Below are 15781 nucleotides of genomic sequence, written 5' to 3' on the forward strand. Positions count from 1 at the left end.
TGACTAACGTTAGAGAAAGGTGTGCACCGTTCCCGGAGGTACTGCAATATCGGGTCGATGCGTGGAGTGGACGGAGAAAGCCCCTGTTCCATCTCCAGATTCCCAAAATCAATTTAATATATGGTCCCCTGCTAGGGGACGTATCAGATATTAAACTGATAAGAACATATACTACACTTGATCTTAGCCAAAAGACCGAGAAGCGATGGCGACTTGGCCCTTGCCCGGGGCCCCCCGGCCGTGTCGGCACAGGGGGATTCAAAGGTGGGTGCAGAATTCCAAGCACATGCAGGCTCCAAAAGAACTGGCTGCAGCCTCCAGAGGGGAAACGTGCAATTTAAGCAGGAGGAAACAAAACAAAGCACAAAAACACACAACACCAAAAGCAAAACGAAACATAAACTGGCGGACTGCGCCTTACAAATAGTCTGGCCACGCTGCTATGCTGTGCAAGGTGACTTGGGTAACTACCAAACTGTGCCTCGCTGGCAGGCTGGCAGGCTGGCAGGCTGGCAGGCTGGCTGGCAGGCTGAGGACCTGGGCACAGGGACGTGTTCCACCACACTTGTCTGGTTAGCTGCATGCTCCCAGGAAACAGACTGCTGCTGTCTACATCATCACCCCGTGAGAATCAAAGAAAGAAAGGAGAAAACAACGAAAGGAGAAAAGAACAACAACAACAAGTAAAACGGCGGGAAAACTTGCATCAACACCGGCACCTCCCCTCCAGCAGGGGTAGACAAAGCGCCCACAGGAGGAGATCCAGATCTGACTTTGACCAACGTTAGAGAAAGGTGTGCACCGTTCCCGGAGGCACTGCAATACCGGGCCGATGCGTTGAGTGGACGGAGCAAGCCCCTCTTCCATCTCCAGATTCCAAAAATCAATTTAATATATGGTCCCCTGATCGGGGACGTATCAGATATTAAACTGATAAAAACAGATACTACACTTGATCTTAGCCATTAAGCCGAGAAGCGATGGCGACTTGGCCCATGCCCGGGGCCCCCCGGCCCTGTCGGCACAGGGGGATTCAAAGGTGGGTGCAGAATACCAAGCGCATGCAGGCTCCAAAAGAACTGGCTGCAGCCTCCAGAGGGGAAACGTGCAATTTAAGCAGGAGGAAACAAAACAAAGCACAAAAACACATAACACCAAAAGCAAAACGAAACATAAACTGGCGGACTGCGCCTTACAAATAGTCTGGCCACGCTGCTATGCTGTGCAAGGTGACTTGGGTAACTACCAAACTGTGCCTCGCTGGCAGGCTGGCAGGCTGGCAGGCTGGCAGGCTGGCTGGCAGGCTGAGGACCTGGGCACAGGGACGTGTTCCACCACACTTGTCTGGTTAGCTGCATGCTCCCAGGAAACAGACTGCTGCTGTCTACATCATCACCCCGTGAGAATCAAAGAAAGAAAGGAGAAAACAACGAAAGGAGAAAAGAACAACAACAACAACAACAACAACAACAAAAAAAACGGCGGGAAAACTTGCATCAACACCGGCACCTCCCCTCCAGCAGGGGTAGACAAAGCGCCAACAGGAGGAGATCCAGACCTGACTTTGACCAACGTTAGAGAAAGGTGTGCACCGTTCCCGGAGGTACTGCAATACCGGGTCGATGCGTGGAGTGGACGGAGCAAGCCCCTGTTCCATCTCCAGATTCCAAAAATCAATTTAATATATGGTCCCCTGATAGGGGACGTATCAGATATTAAACTGATAAGAACAGATACTACACTTGATCTTAGCCAAAAGGCCGAGAAACGATGGCGACTTGGCCCTTGCCCGGGGCCCCCCGGCCCGGTCGGCACAGGGGGATTCAAAGGTGGGTGCAGAATTCCAAGCACATGCAGGCTCCAAAAGAACTGGCTGCAGCCTCCAGAGGGGAAACGTGCAATTTAAGCAGGAGGAAACAAAACAAAGCACAAAAACACACAACACCAAAAGCAAAACGAAACATAAACTGGCGGACTGCGCCTTACAAATAGTCTGGCCACGCTGCTATGCTGTGCAAGGTGACTTGGGTAACTACCAAACTGTGCCTCGCTGGCAGGCTGGCAGGCTGGCAAAGGCCCTCCCCTCTGGCAAGCTGCAGCGAGGACCACGCACGCAAAACAAAGGGACGTGTTCCACCACACTTGTCTGGTTAGCTGCGTGCTCCCAGGAAACAGACTGCTGCTGTCTACATCATCACCCCGTGAGAATCAAATGAAATGAAAAAAGAAAAAAAAAACGAAAGGAGAGAACGAAACAACAACAACAACAAGTCCCTCGGAAAGGGAGGTGGGGATGAGGAACAAGTAAAACTGTGTGAAACTTGCGCTCAACACCTCTCTCCTCTCTCTCTCTCTCTCTCTCTCGACAAAGCTCCCTCGCTCTCTCTCTCGCTCGCTCTGACTTTGACAAACGTTCTGAGAAAGGTGTGCACCGTTCCCGGAGGTACTGCAATACCGGGTCGATGCGTGGAGTGGACGGAGCAAGCCCCTGTTCCATCTCCAGATTCCAAAAATCAATTTAATATATGGTCCCCTGATAGGGGACGTATCAGATATTAAACTGATAAGAACAGATACTACACTTGATCTTAGCCAAAAGGCCGAGAAGCGATGGCGACTTGGCCCTTGCCCGGGGCCCCCCGGCCCGGTCGGCACAGGGGGATTCAAAGGTGGGTGCAGAATTCCAAGCACATGCAGGCTCCAAAAGAACTGGCTGCAGCCTCCAGAGGGGAAACGTGCAATTTAAGCAGGAGGAAACAAAACAAAGCACAAAAACACACAACACCAAAAGCAAAACGAAACATAAACTGGCGGACTGCGCCTTACAAATAGTCTGGCCACGCTGCTATGCTGTGCAAGGTGACTTGGGTAACTACCAAACTGTGCCTCGCTGGCAGGCTGGCAGGCTGGCAGGCTGGCAATGGCTGGCTGGCAGGCTGAGGACCTGGGCACAGGGACGTGTTCCACCACACTTGTCTGTTAGCTGCATGCCCCCAGGAAACAGACTTCTGCTGTCTACATATAGACAACATCGTGAGAATTATAATAAAGATCACACAAACAACGAAAGGAGAAAAGCACAAAAAAAAACAACAAAAAACAAAACTTGCATCAATTCCCCACCTCCCCTCCAGCAGGGGTAGACCTCCCTCCTTGCTAGATCTGCTTTCAACGTCTAGAAAGGTGTGCATCCGTTCCCTCTCACTGCAATACCGGGTCGATGCGTGGAGTGGACGGAGCAAGCCCCTTTCTCAGTCTTTCATTCCAAAAATCATTTAATTAGATGGTCCCCTATGGGGGACGTATCAGATATTAAACTGATAAAACAGATACTACACTTGATCTTAGCCAAAAGTCTCTACAAGCGATGGCGACTTGGCCCTTGCCCGGGGCCCCCCGGCCCGGTCGGCACAGGGGGATTCAAATGTGGGTGCAGAATTCCAAGCACATGCAGGCTCCAAAAGAACTGGCTGCAGCTTTCCAGAGGGGAAACGTGCAATTTAAGCAGGAGGAAACAAAACAAAGCACAAAAACACACAACACCAAAAGCAAAACGAAACATAAACTGGCGGACTGCGCCTTACAAATAGTCACAGCTCCACGCTGCTATGCTGTGCAAGGTGACTTGGGTGACTACCCACTGTGCCTCGCTGGCCTCCTGGCAGGCTGGCAATCTGGCTACCATGTCTGCCAGGCTGAGGACCTGTCACACAGGGACGTGTTCCACCACACTTACTCTGGTTAGCTGCCTGCTCACATTACACAGACTGCTCCTGTCTACATCATCTCCCCGTGAGAATCAAAGAAAGAAAGGAGACAACACGGACTTCTTGCAACTCCCTCCACAACATCCAACAACAAGTAAAACATCGGGAAAACTCTCATCAACACCGGCACCTCCCCTCCAGCTACCATAGACAAAGCGCCCACAGGTCAAATCATATCCCTTCCTTTGCCCAACTTTAGACAAAAAAATTGACTCGTGCAATTTTCCCCCAGGCACTGCAATACACCTCCGTCATCCACTGCGTTCCTTCTTTCCGGAGCAAGCCCATCTTTCTTCAGCCTTGATTCCAAAAATCGATTTAGCCTCCGCCATGGTCTCCATCTTTACCACGACTTATCAGATCTCTTACAACTGATGCGAACAGCCACACACATGATCTTAGCCAAAAGGCCGAGAAGCGATGCAGACTTGGCCCTTGCCCGGGGCCCCCCGGCCCGCCGCAGCAGTCACTTGGGACTTCGCCTCGTGGGTGCAGAGGGAGGAAGGACATGCAGGCTCCAAAAGGAACTGGGTGCCAGGCTCCAGAGGGGAAACCGCCCTTTCTGTGCTCGTTCTGCTTTTAAACTCCAGGTGGAAACCTCCCTGAGGGGAACTGTCCAAAAATTGGATCAACTCCAAAAGCAAAACTCTCCACGGAAATAAAGTGGCGGACTGCGCCTTCATTCGAGCTGTAGAGAAGCCGGAGCGTGCCTTTGCTGGTGGCCGAGGTGACCGGCCGGGTAAGGCCCAAACTGTGCCTCGCTCTGCCAGGCTGGCAGGCGAGGCCACGCATAAAAACAAAAACAGGGAACGTGTTCCACAAAACTTGTCTGGTTAGCTGCATGCTCCCAGGCGCTTTGCAGACTGCTGCTGTCTACATGAATATCACATATGAAAAGAAAAAAAAAAAAAAAAAAAAAAAAAGAACGAAAGGAGCGGGAAAAAGAACAACAACAAATAGACAACACCTCCAACTTCAGTCCTCTCGGGAAAACTTCTCTCAACACCGGCACCTCCCCTCCAGCAGGGGTAGACAAAGCGCCCACAGGAGGAGATCCAGATCTGACTTTGACCTTTTAGAGAAAGGTGTGCACCGTTCCCGGAGGTACTGCAATACCGGGTCGATGCGTGGAGTGGACGGAGCAAGCCCCGCTTCCATCTCCCGCTTCCAAAAATCCATTTAATATAGACGGTCCCCCTGATAGGGGACGTATCAGATATTAAACTGATAAGAACAGATACTACACTTGATCTGAGCCAAGAGGCCGAGAAGCGATGCCCACAATGGTTTTGGCCAAACGCCCCGGGCGCGGCCGCCCGCCGCAGCAGTCGTGGTACTTGCTTCTCGGGCGGGCGGAGGGAGGAAGGAAGGAGGAAGGAAGGAAGGAAGGAAGGAAGGAAAAGGCTGCCGGGCTCCAACGGGGGCGACCGCCCTTTCTGTGCTCGTTCTGCTTTTAAACTCCAGGTGGAGCCCCTCCCTGAGGGGAAGGGCTGTCCAAAAATTGGATCGAACTCGTAAATGCTCCTCTCCACGGAAATCTTTAGTAAAAGGCGAAAGGTTCATTCGAGCTGTAGAGAAGCCGGAGCGTGCCTTTGCTGGTGGCCGAGCCCTTCCGGCCGGCCCAAAGGCAAAGGCCCTCCCCTCTGCCAAGCGGCAGCGAGGCGCACGCAAAACAAAAACAGGGAACTCCTCCCAAAACGCATCTGCCGTTCCGCCCCGGCGAAAGGGCGCTTTGCTGCTGCTGCTACACTGGCCTGCTGCGTGTGTTAGGCCTGCCTGAATATGAAATATGAAAAAAAAAAAAAAAAAAAAAAAAAGAACGAAAAGAGCGGGAAAACGGCGCGTCCCAGGAAAGGGGAGGGTGGGGCTCTCTCTCTCTCTCTCTCTCTCTCTCTCTCTCTCTCTCTCTCTCTCTCTCTCTCTCTCTCTCTCTCTCTCTTTTGACCTTTCTGAGAAAGGTGTGCACCGTTCCCGGAGGTACTGCAATACCGGGTCGATGCGTGGAGTGGACGGAGCAAGCCCCGCTTCCATCTCCCGCTTCCAAAAATCCATTTAATATAGACGGTCCCCCTATGGGGGACGTATCAGATATTAAACTGATAAGAACAGATTTTTTTTTTGATCTTAGCCAAAAGGCCGAGAAGCGATTTTATTTATTTTCATTAAACAAACGGTCCACAAAAACAAAGGTCATACATAATTCAAACCACATGCAGGCTCATTAAAAGAACAAAACACTCCAAAACAAAATCAATTTATTGCATAACAAAAACAATAAATAACACACAACACAAAAGCAAAACAAAAACAAATCATAAAACTTTTACAAAGACAGTCTCATGCTGCTACAAACACAAAGGTGATTACCGGTCCAAAACCAAAACAAATGTGCCTCAAAGCTCAACAATCTGGCAATCTGGCAACTGGCTCATCACTCAGCACCAATCCATTAAACGTATTACCTTACTTGTTCAAACCATATCTTCATCCATCCCAGGAAACAAAGTCGATCTAAACTCAAATCCTTCTTCATTCCTTTAGAATATACAAACAATATCATTTCATTATAAGTCCCTTTGCAAAACAAAAACCATACAAATTCAAAAAGCCCAAACCATATTTTCAAAACCCAAATCTTTCATTTCTTCTCCGCCTCCCTCCTTGCTATATCCGTATCTCCATCTTCCAACATTGCAAAATCTTATCCCTCTCAGCTTTGTACTTCTTTAACTCAGCCTCAGACGGTGACCCTTTTCTCAATCTTTCGTTCCAGACCATTAATTCCAAAAACTCTTTTCTACAATAACATTGCATTAAAATATGTAAACTATAAAAACAGAATTCTCTTTATATTTGCTTCCTTCCTTTGTCTTCTTCGCCTCTTCTATCTCCATCTTCTCTGCCCAAGTCGGCACGTGTTTCTCCTCCTTTTCCAGTTTTCTCTTTTCCTGTGCACTTGCTTGACTCTCCATAGAATCCTGGCTCCAGAGAATCCTGACTCCTCCATTGCTCACAAAACGTTTCTCAGGTTGTCCTCCTGCAAACTACAAGCACCTTTATTCAAAAGCAAAACCTTTCCCAGGTCTCGGACCCGCTTTCCTAGTCTGGTCTGCTGCTATGTGTTCTACTTGGGTTCCTACCACTCCGCCTCGCTGGCAGGGAGGTTCCACAGGCAGGCTGGCAGGAAAGGTTCCTGGGAACAGGGACGTGTTCCACCACTTTGTCTGCTCTGCTCTTGCTCTCTGAAAACTGCTGCTGTCTACCTCTCTCCCCTGAGAATCAAGGAACTGCTCCAAACTTCTCTTTGAACGAACTCGTCTCTTTTCAACCAACACTTCGGCACAACTCCAAGTAAAACGGCCACAAAACTTATACAAATGGCTGTCCCTTCCACAGAGATTACAAGCCGCCCACAGGCCACAGTCCTTCTGGTATGCCCAACTTTATCACAGTTTCTGCACACTATTGCCCTACACTCTGCAAAGCGGGCCGATGCGATCTGCACGCAGCAAGCACTTGTAACACACTTCAGGCTGTCCTATGGACCCCTGATAGGGGACATACCTGATAATTCCCTTGTTTGGTCCAATATAGAACACCGGTTTCAGTCCTGTCTCTGTTCCACTTTTCTTTTCCATTATTAAAACGTCCATAAAATTTCCACATGTATTCCAAATCCCAAAAAAATCCAAAACTTTGACAAGACCATGTTTCAATCACAAAAAATCTTTCATAAGTAGCAAATCTCTTCTTCCGGAACCTGGGCACTGATTCATTCTCACATGAAACTTACTCCAATTCAAGGTAAAGATAGGTTCCAAATAAAACCTCCCTTCTATTTCTCTGTGCTCTCAATCTCTCTGTTCCCTTTTTCTCCCAGCATGCATCTTCCTTCATCAGGGTCAAATCAAAAAGTCCTCTCCTCTCGTAGTCCTGCAGACACAGAATATCCCTCACATCCAACCGCAGCAATCCAAAAACGATCTATTTCACAAAACGGGAACGGGTCCATCCTCTTCTAACTCCGGCTTCTTCCTGAAAAAAAAACTACATTTTGCTGTACATCTGCATCAAAACTGCTCCCCATCTACCATTCTGCCCATTTCACATATCGCCTTCTCACCTAAAACAGAACAACCAAGCTGAAACTTACACAGCCACAAACTGAAAATCAGAGCCAAGAGTCCGAGAAACAATGCCCACAATGGTCTTTGGCCAAACGCCCCGGGCGCACCGCCCGCCGCAGCAGTCGTGGTACTTGCTTCTCGGGCTTTCGGAGTCAGGGAAGACCCGAAGGAAGGAAGGAAGGAAAGGTGCCGGGCTTCAACGGGGGCGACCGCCCTTTCTGTGCTCGTTACTGCTTTTAAACTCCAGGTGGAGCCCCTCCCTGAGGGGAAGGGCTGTCCAAAAATTGGATCGAACTCGTAAATGCTCCTCTCCACGGAAATCTTTAGTAAAAGGCGAACCATTCATTCGAGCTGTAGAGAAGCCAAATCGTGCCTTTGCTGGTGGCCGAGCCCTTCCGGCCGGCCCTTTTCCCAAAGGCCCTCCCCTCTCCAAGCGGCAGCGAGGCCACGCACGCGTGAGGGAACTCCTCCCAAAACGCATCTGCCGTTCCGCCCCGGCGAAAGGGCGCTTTTGCTGCTGCTGCTACACTGGCCTGCTGCGTGTCTTAGGCCTCCTGAATATGAAATATGAAAAAAAAAAAAAAAAAAAAATTTCTGCTATCCAAAAAAAACAAAAAAACGGAAAGTCCTTTAGAGAAGGGGAATCCTGTATCTTCACTCTCTCATATCCCTCCTCTCTCTCGCTCTCTCTGTATCATCAACCGGTCCATCTCCTCTCTCTCCATCTCTCTCCTCTTTTTGACCATCATTAGAAATGTGCACCGTTCCCGGAAACTCCAATACCGGGTCAAATGCGTGGAGTGGACGGAGCAAGCCCCGCTTCCATCTCCCGCTTCCAAAAATCCATTTAATATAGACGGTCCCTTGATGGGGGACGTCTCAGATATTAAACTGATCTAGAACACTACACTTGATCTGAGCCAAGAGGCCGAGAAGCGATGCCCACAATGGTTTTGGCCAAACGCCCCGGGCGCGGCCGCCCGCCGCAGCAGTCGTGGTACTTGCTTCTCGGGCGGGCGGAAGGAAGGAAGGAAGAAGGAAGGAAGGAAGGAAGGAAGGAAAGGTGCCGGGCTCCAACGGGGGCGACCGCCCTTTCTGTGCTCGTTCTGCTTTTAAACTCCAGGTGGAGCCCCTCCCTGAGGGGAAGGGCTGTCCAAAAATTGGATCGAACTCGTAAATGCTCCTCTCCACGGAAATCTTTAGTAAAAGGCGAAAGGTTCATTCGAGCTGTAGAGAAGCCGGAGCGTGCCTTTGCTGGTGGCCGAGCCCTTCCGGCCGGCCCAAAGGCCCAAAGGCCCTCCCCTCTGCCAAGCGGCAGCGAGGCCACGCACGCAAAACAAAAACAGGGAACTCCTCCCAAAACGCATCTGCCGTTCCGCCCCGGCGAAAGGGCGCTTTGCTGCTGCTTGCTACACTGGCCTGCTGCGTGTGTTAGGCCTGCCTGAAATATGAAAAAAAAAAAAAAAAAAAAAAAAAAAAAAAGAACGAAAAGAGCGGGAAAACGGCGCGTCCCAGGAAAGGGGAGGGGGGAGGGAGGGCTCCGCCCCTCCCTCCTCCCCACTGGAGGGTGGGGCTCTCTCTCTCTCTCTCTCTCTCTCTCTCTCTCTCTCTCTCTCCTCTCTCTCTCTCTCTCTCTCTCTCTCTCTCTCTCTCTCTCTCTCTCTCTCTCTCTCTCTCTCTCTCTCTCTCTCTCTCTCTCTTTTGACCTTTCTGAGAAATGGGCACCGTTCCCGGAGGTACTGCAATACCGGGTCGATGCGTGGAGTGGACGGAGCAAGCCCCGCTTCCATCTCCCGCTTCCAAAAATCCATTTAATATAGACGGTCCCCCTATGGGGGACGTATCAGATATTAAACTGATAAGAACAGATTTTTTTGTTTTTAAAGTTTTTATTTATTTTCCTTGGACAGTGAAAACATAATCATACATAATCAAAACACTAAAAACAATACAAAAGAAACAATCACATAATCCAAGTCATAAAAACTTTACAATGAAGAACAGGGTCTTAGAAAAAACAATTCTTTTAAAAACAATACATAAAACCAACCAAATGTATGTGCAAAAAAAACACAGCTTCCATTTGTACCGGTTAGCAAATGTGACAGAAAAACAACCCGCTTCACCCCCTATCTTTGGACCATGAACCGGCACGAGTCCAGGTGGCAGGCAAACACCAGCAAGGGCCCCATTTCTCCTGGGCGATGTCTTCTCCCTCACGCAGCGCATCCTGTATCTGATACTCTCCGAGCCTGTGGCAAGCCAAGTTCTTCACCTCTCCAGAGGACAGAAGGTTTCCTTTAAACACTAGGAGGTTTCTCGCCTTCCACATGGCCTCTTTAAAACAGTTTAGCATGACCCATAGGTATGGCCATTCCTCTTTTGGGATGAACCCAGGCTTAACCCCATACAAAACCATTGCCTTTAGGAGCCTTCTCTTATTTAAAAAACAGCGCAGAAAAACTTCGGCTTCCCGCCAGACTTTTTTTGCTTGCCCACAGTCCCAGAACAGGTGCGCTGCCGACTCTTCTTCCCCACAGTCCTTAAAAGGACATCTAGGGGTCTTCCCGAGCTTCCTCCGAAACATAGCAGCCCTTACTGGAAGGATCTCATGCACTGTCTGCCATGCCAAGTCCTTGTGCCGATTCATGAGTCTCGGGTGAGCTACCGCCAACCAAATTCCTTCCACAACCTGTGGGTTAAAAAAAGAAACGTTACACATCTTCTCTCTATCCAGTACAAATTTCCGCACTTTCCGGGGGTCCTGCCACACCTCATTATCCAGTGTAAAAAGCTCCTCTTTCTTTAGAAACAGTTTAATTTTATTATAGTGAAAGGGTGCTTCCCATGCCGTCGGCACTGACAAAACAGGGTAAAACATTTTAAAACCTCTTAAGATCGGTCCTAAAAAATATCTCACAAAATGCGCTGTTTTGGATGACCCATACAAACATAACCTTACATGACAAATGACAAAATGCAAAAACAGGGTTTTCGTGAGGTCAGGAACCCCCTTCCCTCCATTTTTTGCGGCCCTGTGTACCACCTCTCTTTTTAGCATTTCATTCTTCCTCCCCCAGAAGAAACGCATCACGCTTCGTGTCAGGGCACACAGGACATTTCTAGTTGGAGGGAACACTGCTGACAAATACAACAAAACAGGTAAAATAACAGATTTTAAAATTAAACATTTTCCCTCAAAGGTGAGTTCCCTGAGGCTCCACAGCCCCAACTTTTGTGCAACCTTTGCTGTAACGTCCACCCAGTTCTGCATCCCAGACCCGTTCTTAAAAAATTTAATCCCTAAAATTTTAATAAAATCATTCTTAAAACACAACCCAATACTGGGTACTCTGGCCCATTTCCCATACATCATGCACTCGCTCTTATTAAAGTTGACTTTAGAACCTGACGCCCTGCAGAACCCCTCAACTGTACTCATTGTCCTCTCCATGGAGAACTCGTCTCTGCAGATGATTGACACATCATCCATATACAAAATGCATTTTACTTGTTCACCTCCACTCCCAGGTACAAACAGTCCACAGGTCTGTTTATTAGCCCTAATAGCAATGGCTAAAGGCTCAATGCTACATATAAACAGCAAAGGAGACAGTGGACAGCCTTGGCGCACTCCACTTCGGATTTTAACTGGTTCAGACGAGCTCCCATTTACCAAAACAACACTTTGAATATCTTTATACAAGATCTGAATCCAATTAACGAACCCGATTGGAAACCCCATTTTCAACAGTACACCAAACATGTACTTGTGCGCTATCCTATCATATGCCTTCTCTAAGTCCAAATTCAGGACACTAAACGGGAGCTCCCTCTCCCTGGCATAACAGATAGTATCTCTCACGAGTATCAGGCTGTCCATTATCCTCCTACCCGGGACTGCACATACCTGGTCCTGATGGATGACTGTATCAATCACCTGCCCCATCCTCCCAGTCAGGATCTTCGCCAGCAACTTATAGTCTGTGTTAAGGAGACTGATTGGACGCCAGTTCTTCAAATCTTCTGGATCTCCCTTCTTATAGAGCAGAGTGATGATGCTCCTCTTGAAGGAAGCAGCCATTTCCCCAGCATTAGAAATCTCTATAAAAACACTCAACAAATCATATTTTAAAATACTCCAAAAGCACTTGTAGTATTCAGCAGGTAAGCCATCCTCCCCAGGCGTTTTCCCCATTTTGCTCATTTTCAAAGCTTTATCCAGCTCTTTTAGAGAAAAGCCCTTTACCAACATCTCCTTCTGTTCATTATTTAACCCTGCATTGATACCTTCAATCATTTCTTTATAATTGCTCTCTACCACACTCTTTTCATTGTACAAATTCTCATAAAAAATTTCCGCCACTTCACACATGTCTTTATTTCCCTTCCTCACCCCACCATCGACCCCTTTTAAACCCTCCATCACCTGCTTCCTGTCAAATACTTTCTTAAAAAAGAACCTTGAACAGGTCTCTTCTTTCTCAATCCTTTCTATCTTGCTTTGCAGTATCACTGACTCACTTTTTTTATACCTTAAATGTTTTATTCTCTCTTTCACCCCCTTTATCTCTTCAGAGACTTCAAAACCCGCCCTCTCCTGCAAAAACAATCTCTGAAGCTTCCTTTCCAGCCATTTGCATTTCTCTCTTGCTTTACGCACCTTATCCCTGCCTTCATTTATAAAAAACAATTTGGTTTTCCTTTTAACAAAATCCCACCACTCACTCTTCCTTTCAAAGAAAACCTGTAGAGACCTCCACCCTTTATACTTCTCTACATATTTCTCTCTTATTTTACTATCCTCTAATAATTTTACATTTAATTTCCATACTCCCTTCCCCTTTTCACTCACCCCTCCCAGATCCAATGTTGACTTCACCATCACATGATCGGAGAAGAACACAGGCTCCAGTTTACAACCTTTCACCTCCACCCCCTCGGAAACAAAGACCATATCGATCCTGGATTTCCTAGTCCCCTGAGGGTTGCTCCAGGTAAAGCCCTCTTCAGAATGGATCCTCTTATAGCAGTCTGTCAACTTAAAATCTTTAATAATTTTGTTCAATAACACCGATGTTTTATCTAATTTAAACTCTTCCTTCCCAGCCTTCCTGTCACTCCCACTCCTCACACAATTCCAGTCACCACCCATCACTACCGGTATGGATGAACTAAGCTCCATCCTCACCAGTCCCAACAGTTCAACCCTCTGGTGTTTCTCCACAGGCGCATACACATTCACCAGTTTAAACTCTTGTTTATTACAAACCACTCTCACCATCACAACCCTCCCATCCTGCAACACACTTCTCTCTTTAATTACACACTTATTATTTTTAAACAGTATTGCCACCCCCGCATTCTTATTTTCATCTGTCCCCGACCACACTGATTCACCTTTCAGCCACATGCTTTCCAACTCTCTATATTCTTTTCTAAACCCAATCCCACACTCTTGCAAAAAGAACACATCTGCATCAATATCTGCTAGCCACTCTAAAACAGCTTTGCACCTGACCTTGCTCACCACACTCCTCACATTCACTGTAGCTATTATGAGCGCCATGTGGAACAACAAAAGGTGTGACGACATAACCATTACATTTTACTTGGCTCCATCCCCACGCTATCTGAGAACTGCTGTACGTTATCATCGTCTAAAAAAGAGGTGCCCCCAGGGTCAATACCCCTCCCACCATAAGACCTGTCACTCAGTACCGAGGAGTCAGAACCAGGAGACACCGGAGCTCCCGGCCTAGCATGCTTACTGTCCTCTTTTATTCCCTTTTTCCCTCTTTTCCCCACTTTCATACCACCTCTTACATCTTCTCCTTTCTCCAATTTCCTTTTCCCCGAAGCTCTCTCCTGCTCCATTTGTTCCTCATCAAGCTCTCCTCCCACCTCTTCCTCCTCCTCCTCCATCTCCTCTTCACTAGACTCCCCCTCCGATCCACTCTCTACATCACTCACCACATATCCCCTTGGATGCATCTGGCCACATGGGATAGGGGTCTCGTCCTGGGTACCTGAGGGACCTACCTCCCCCTCACTCTTATTCGACCCCTCTCCGAGCCCCTCACTGTCCTCTTCTGAAGATGTAACCTGCAGATCTACTGCCAAGGAAACCCCCTGCTGCTCCTTCTGTCCGTCCCCCTGATCCATCTCCTCCTCCCCCTCACTTCCTCTCTGCTCTCCCGCCCCAGATGCCTGCCCCTTCCCCTCATCCTCTCTACTCTCACTCTCCCCTCTCCCCTGCTGCTCACCTCCCTTCCCTTCCCCCTCAGTACTCTCCTTCCTCTTTCCTCTCCCTTCCTGCTGTTCCCTGTCTTCCCTCTCTCCCTCCTCCTCTCTCCCTCTCCCTCTCCCTCTCCCTCTGCTCCCTCTCCCTCTCCCTCTGCTCTCTCTCCCTCTCTTCATTTCTCTTTGCTTTGTTAGCAAAGGAGGCCGGACAGTGCATAAAAAGGTGCTCAGTACTGTCACATAAGCTACACTTCCTTTTCTCCTGACACTCGCTCGCCACATGCCCCTCACCTTTACAAACATAACACATAATTTTTGTGCACCCCGCCGCCAAGTGACCCATTGCCCCACACCTTCGACACAATTTGGGTTGCCCAAAATAATGTACATAACCCCTATCCATCCCCAGCACTATTTCAGAGGGAATGATTCTATACCCCTCATACCCATTCGGATCTGGCAACAGACTTACACGCACTCTCCATGCACCATTCCATACCCCATCACTATCCCTCACTTTCTCTGCACCCCCATGCACCAAACAATACTTTCTCAGCCATATACACACATCCTCTCCCTGCACAGTCTCCGAACCCATCCTCACAATCACCACCCTCCTAGCAACATCAGTCAAGGTAGTCACATGAAACCTACTCAACTGATGGTCATCTTTCCCTAAAATAAACAACCGGTGACATTTCTGCAAATCACTCACCTCCCTAAAACTCACATCCCAAGTGTTTCCCTTCCCCACAGTAATAATACAATTGAGTTGATCTGGCTTGAATCCCAATTTATTCTGTAACACAGACCTAGAGAACTCAAGCCTATTAAATTCAACCTCCTGCCCCTCTCCTCTCTCCTGCTCCTTCAAGGAAATCCTTATACAATTAAAACGACGTGCCGCAAACCTCGAGGCCGCCATTTTAACTATATAAACACCTTCTCCCACAAAAAAGAAAGTTTAAGTTTTAAATTTAGCCAAGGCCAAAAAAAGCAAGGTATCAACCTATGAAAAGAAAACGAAAAACAGCAGATAAGGTGCCCTCAAAGGGTCCCCCTTACCTGCTCAACAACCTGGCTCCTGGACTGCCGCCTGCCCTAGTCCTCTGCTACCCAGACCACAGCTACCAGCAACCAACGCTGCTCCCGTTTACCTTACCGATACCTTACCGATCGCTTCCAAATCGAGCTGCGGTCAAGCCACACACTGGATCAGAGCCAAGAGGCCGAGAAGCGATGCCCACAATGGTTTTGGCCAAACGCCCCGGGCGCGGCCGCCCGCCGCAGCAGTCGTGGTACTTGCTTCTCGGGCGGGCGGAGGGAGGGAGGAAGGAAGGAAGGAAGGAAGGAAGGAAAGGTGCCGGGCTCCAACGGGGGCGACCGCCCTTTCTGTGCTCGTTCTGCTTTTAAACTCCAGGTGGAGCCCCTCCCTGAGGGGAAGGGCTGTCCAAAAATTGGATCGAACTCGTAAATGCTCCTCTCCACGGAAATCTTTAGTAAAAGGCGAAAGGTTCATTCGAGCTGTAGAGAAGCCGGAGCGTGCCTTTGCTGGTGGCCGAGCCCTTCCGGCCGGCCCAAAGGCCCAAAGGCCCTCCCCTCTGCCAAGCGGCAGCGAGGCCACGCACGCAAAACAAAAACAGG

General features: G+C 48.7%; 12 non-coding genes and 1 pseudogene across 12 annotated transcripts; all 13 read right to left on the minus strand.

Moving 5' to 3' along the window:
• Window positions 1-16: 16 nt before the first annotated feature.
• Window positions 17-207, minus strand: LOC121311536. The gene has a single exon (XR_005949313.1). It is a non-coding gene; the product is annotated as a U2 spliceosomal RNA (small nuclear RNA).
• Window positions 208-791: 584 nt separating this feature from the next.
• On the minus strand, window positions 792-982 carry LOC121311534. Its single transcript, XR_005949311.1, has one exon. It is a non-coding gene; the product is annotated as a U2 spliceosomal RNA (small nuclear RNA).
• A 599-nt stretch (window positions 983-1581) lies between these two features.
• Window positions 1582-1772, minus strand: LOC121311544. The gene has a single exon (XR_005949319.1). It is a non-coding gene; the product is annotated as a U2 spliceosomal RNA (small nuclear RNA).
• Window positions 1773-2421: 649 nt separating this feature from the next.
• LOC121311533 lies at window positions 2422-2612 on the minus strand. The gene has a single exon (XR_005949310.1). It is a non-coding gene; the product is annotated as a U2 spliceosomal RNA (small nuclear RNA).
• A 568-nt stretch (window positions 2613-3180) lies between these two features.
• LOC121311551 lies at window positions 3181-3369 on the minus strand. The gene has a single exon (XR_005949322.1). It is a non-coding gene; the product is annotated as a U2 spliceosomal RNA (small nuclear RNA).
• A 1480-nt stretch (window positions 3370-4849) lies between these two features.
• On the minus strand, window positions 4850-5043 carry LOC121311568. Its single transcript, XR_005949338.1, has one exon. It is a non-coding gene; the product is annotated as a U2 spliceosomal RNA (small nuclear RNA).
• Window positions 5044-5237: 194 nt separating this feature from the next.
• Window positions 5238-5355, minus strand: LOC121311565. Its single transcript, XR_005949335.1, has one exon. It is a non-coding gene; the product is annotated as a U5 spliceosomal RNA (small nuclear RNA).
• A 367-nt stretch (window positions 5356-5722) lies between these two features.
• LOC121311535 lies at window positions 5723-5915 on the minus strand. Its single transcript, XR_005949312.1, has one exon. It is a non-coding gene; the product is annotated as a U2 spliceosomal RNA (small nuclear RNA).
• A 2232-nt stretch (window positions 5916-8147) lies between these two features.
• On the minus strand, window positions 8148-8264 carry LOC121311576. Its single transcript, XR_005949346.1, has one exon. It is a non-coding gene; the product is annotated as a U5 spliceosomal RNA (small nuclear RNA).
• Window positions 8265-8645: 381 nt separating this feature from the next.
• LOC121311541 lies at window positions 8646-8834 on the minus strand. Its single transcript, XR_005949317.1, has one exon. It is a non-coding gene; the product is annotated as a U2 spliceosomal RNA (small nuclear RNA).
• Window positions 8835-9023: 189 nt separating this feature from the next.
• On the minus strand, window positions 9024-9141 carry LOC121311566. The gene has a single exon (XR_005949336.1). It is a non-coding gene; the product is annotated as a U5 spliceosomal RNA (small nuclear RNA).
• A 467-nt stretch (window positions 9142-9608) lies between these two features.
• Window positions 9609-9844, minus strand: LOC121311540 (annotated as a pseudogene).
• Window positions 9845-15563: 5719 nt separating this feature from the next.
• On the minus strand, window positions 15564-15681 carry LOC121311567. Its single transcript, XR_005949337.1, has one exon. It is a non-coding gene; the product is annotated as a U5 spliceosomal RNA (small nuclear RNA).
• Window positions 15682-15781: the final 100 nt, after the last annotated feature.

This window comes from Polyodon spathula, unplaced genomic scaffold (genome assembly GCF_017654505.1).
Source record: "Polyodon spathula isolate WHYD16114869_AA unplaced genomic scaffold, ASM1765450v1 scaffolds_3260, whole genome shotgun sequence".
Lineage (NCBI taxonomy): Eukaryota > Metazoa > Chordata > Actinopteri > Acipenseriformes > Polyodontidae > Polyodon > Polyodon spathula.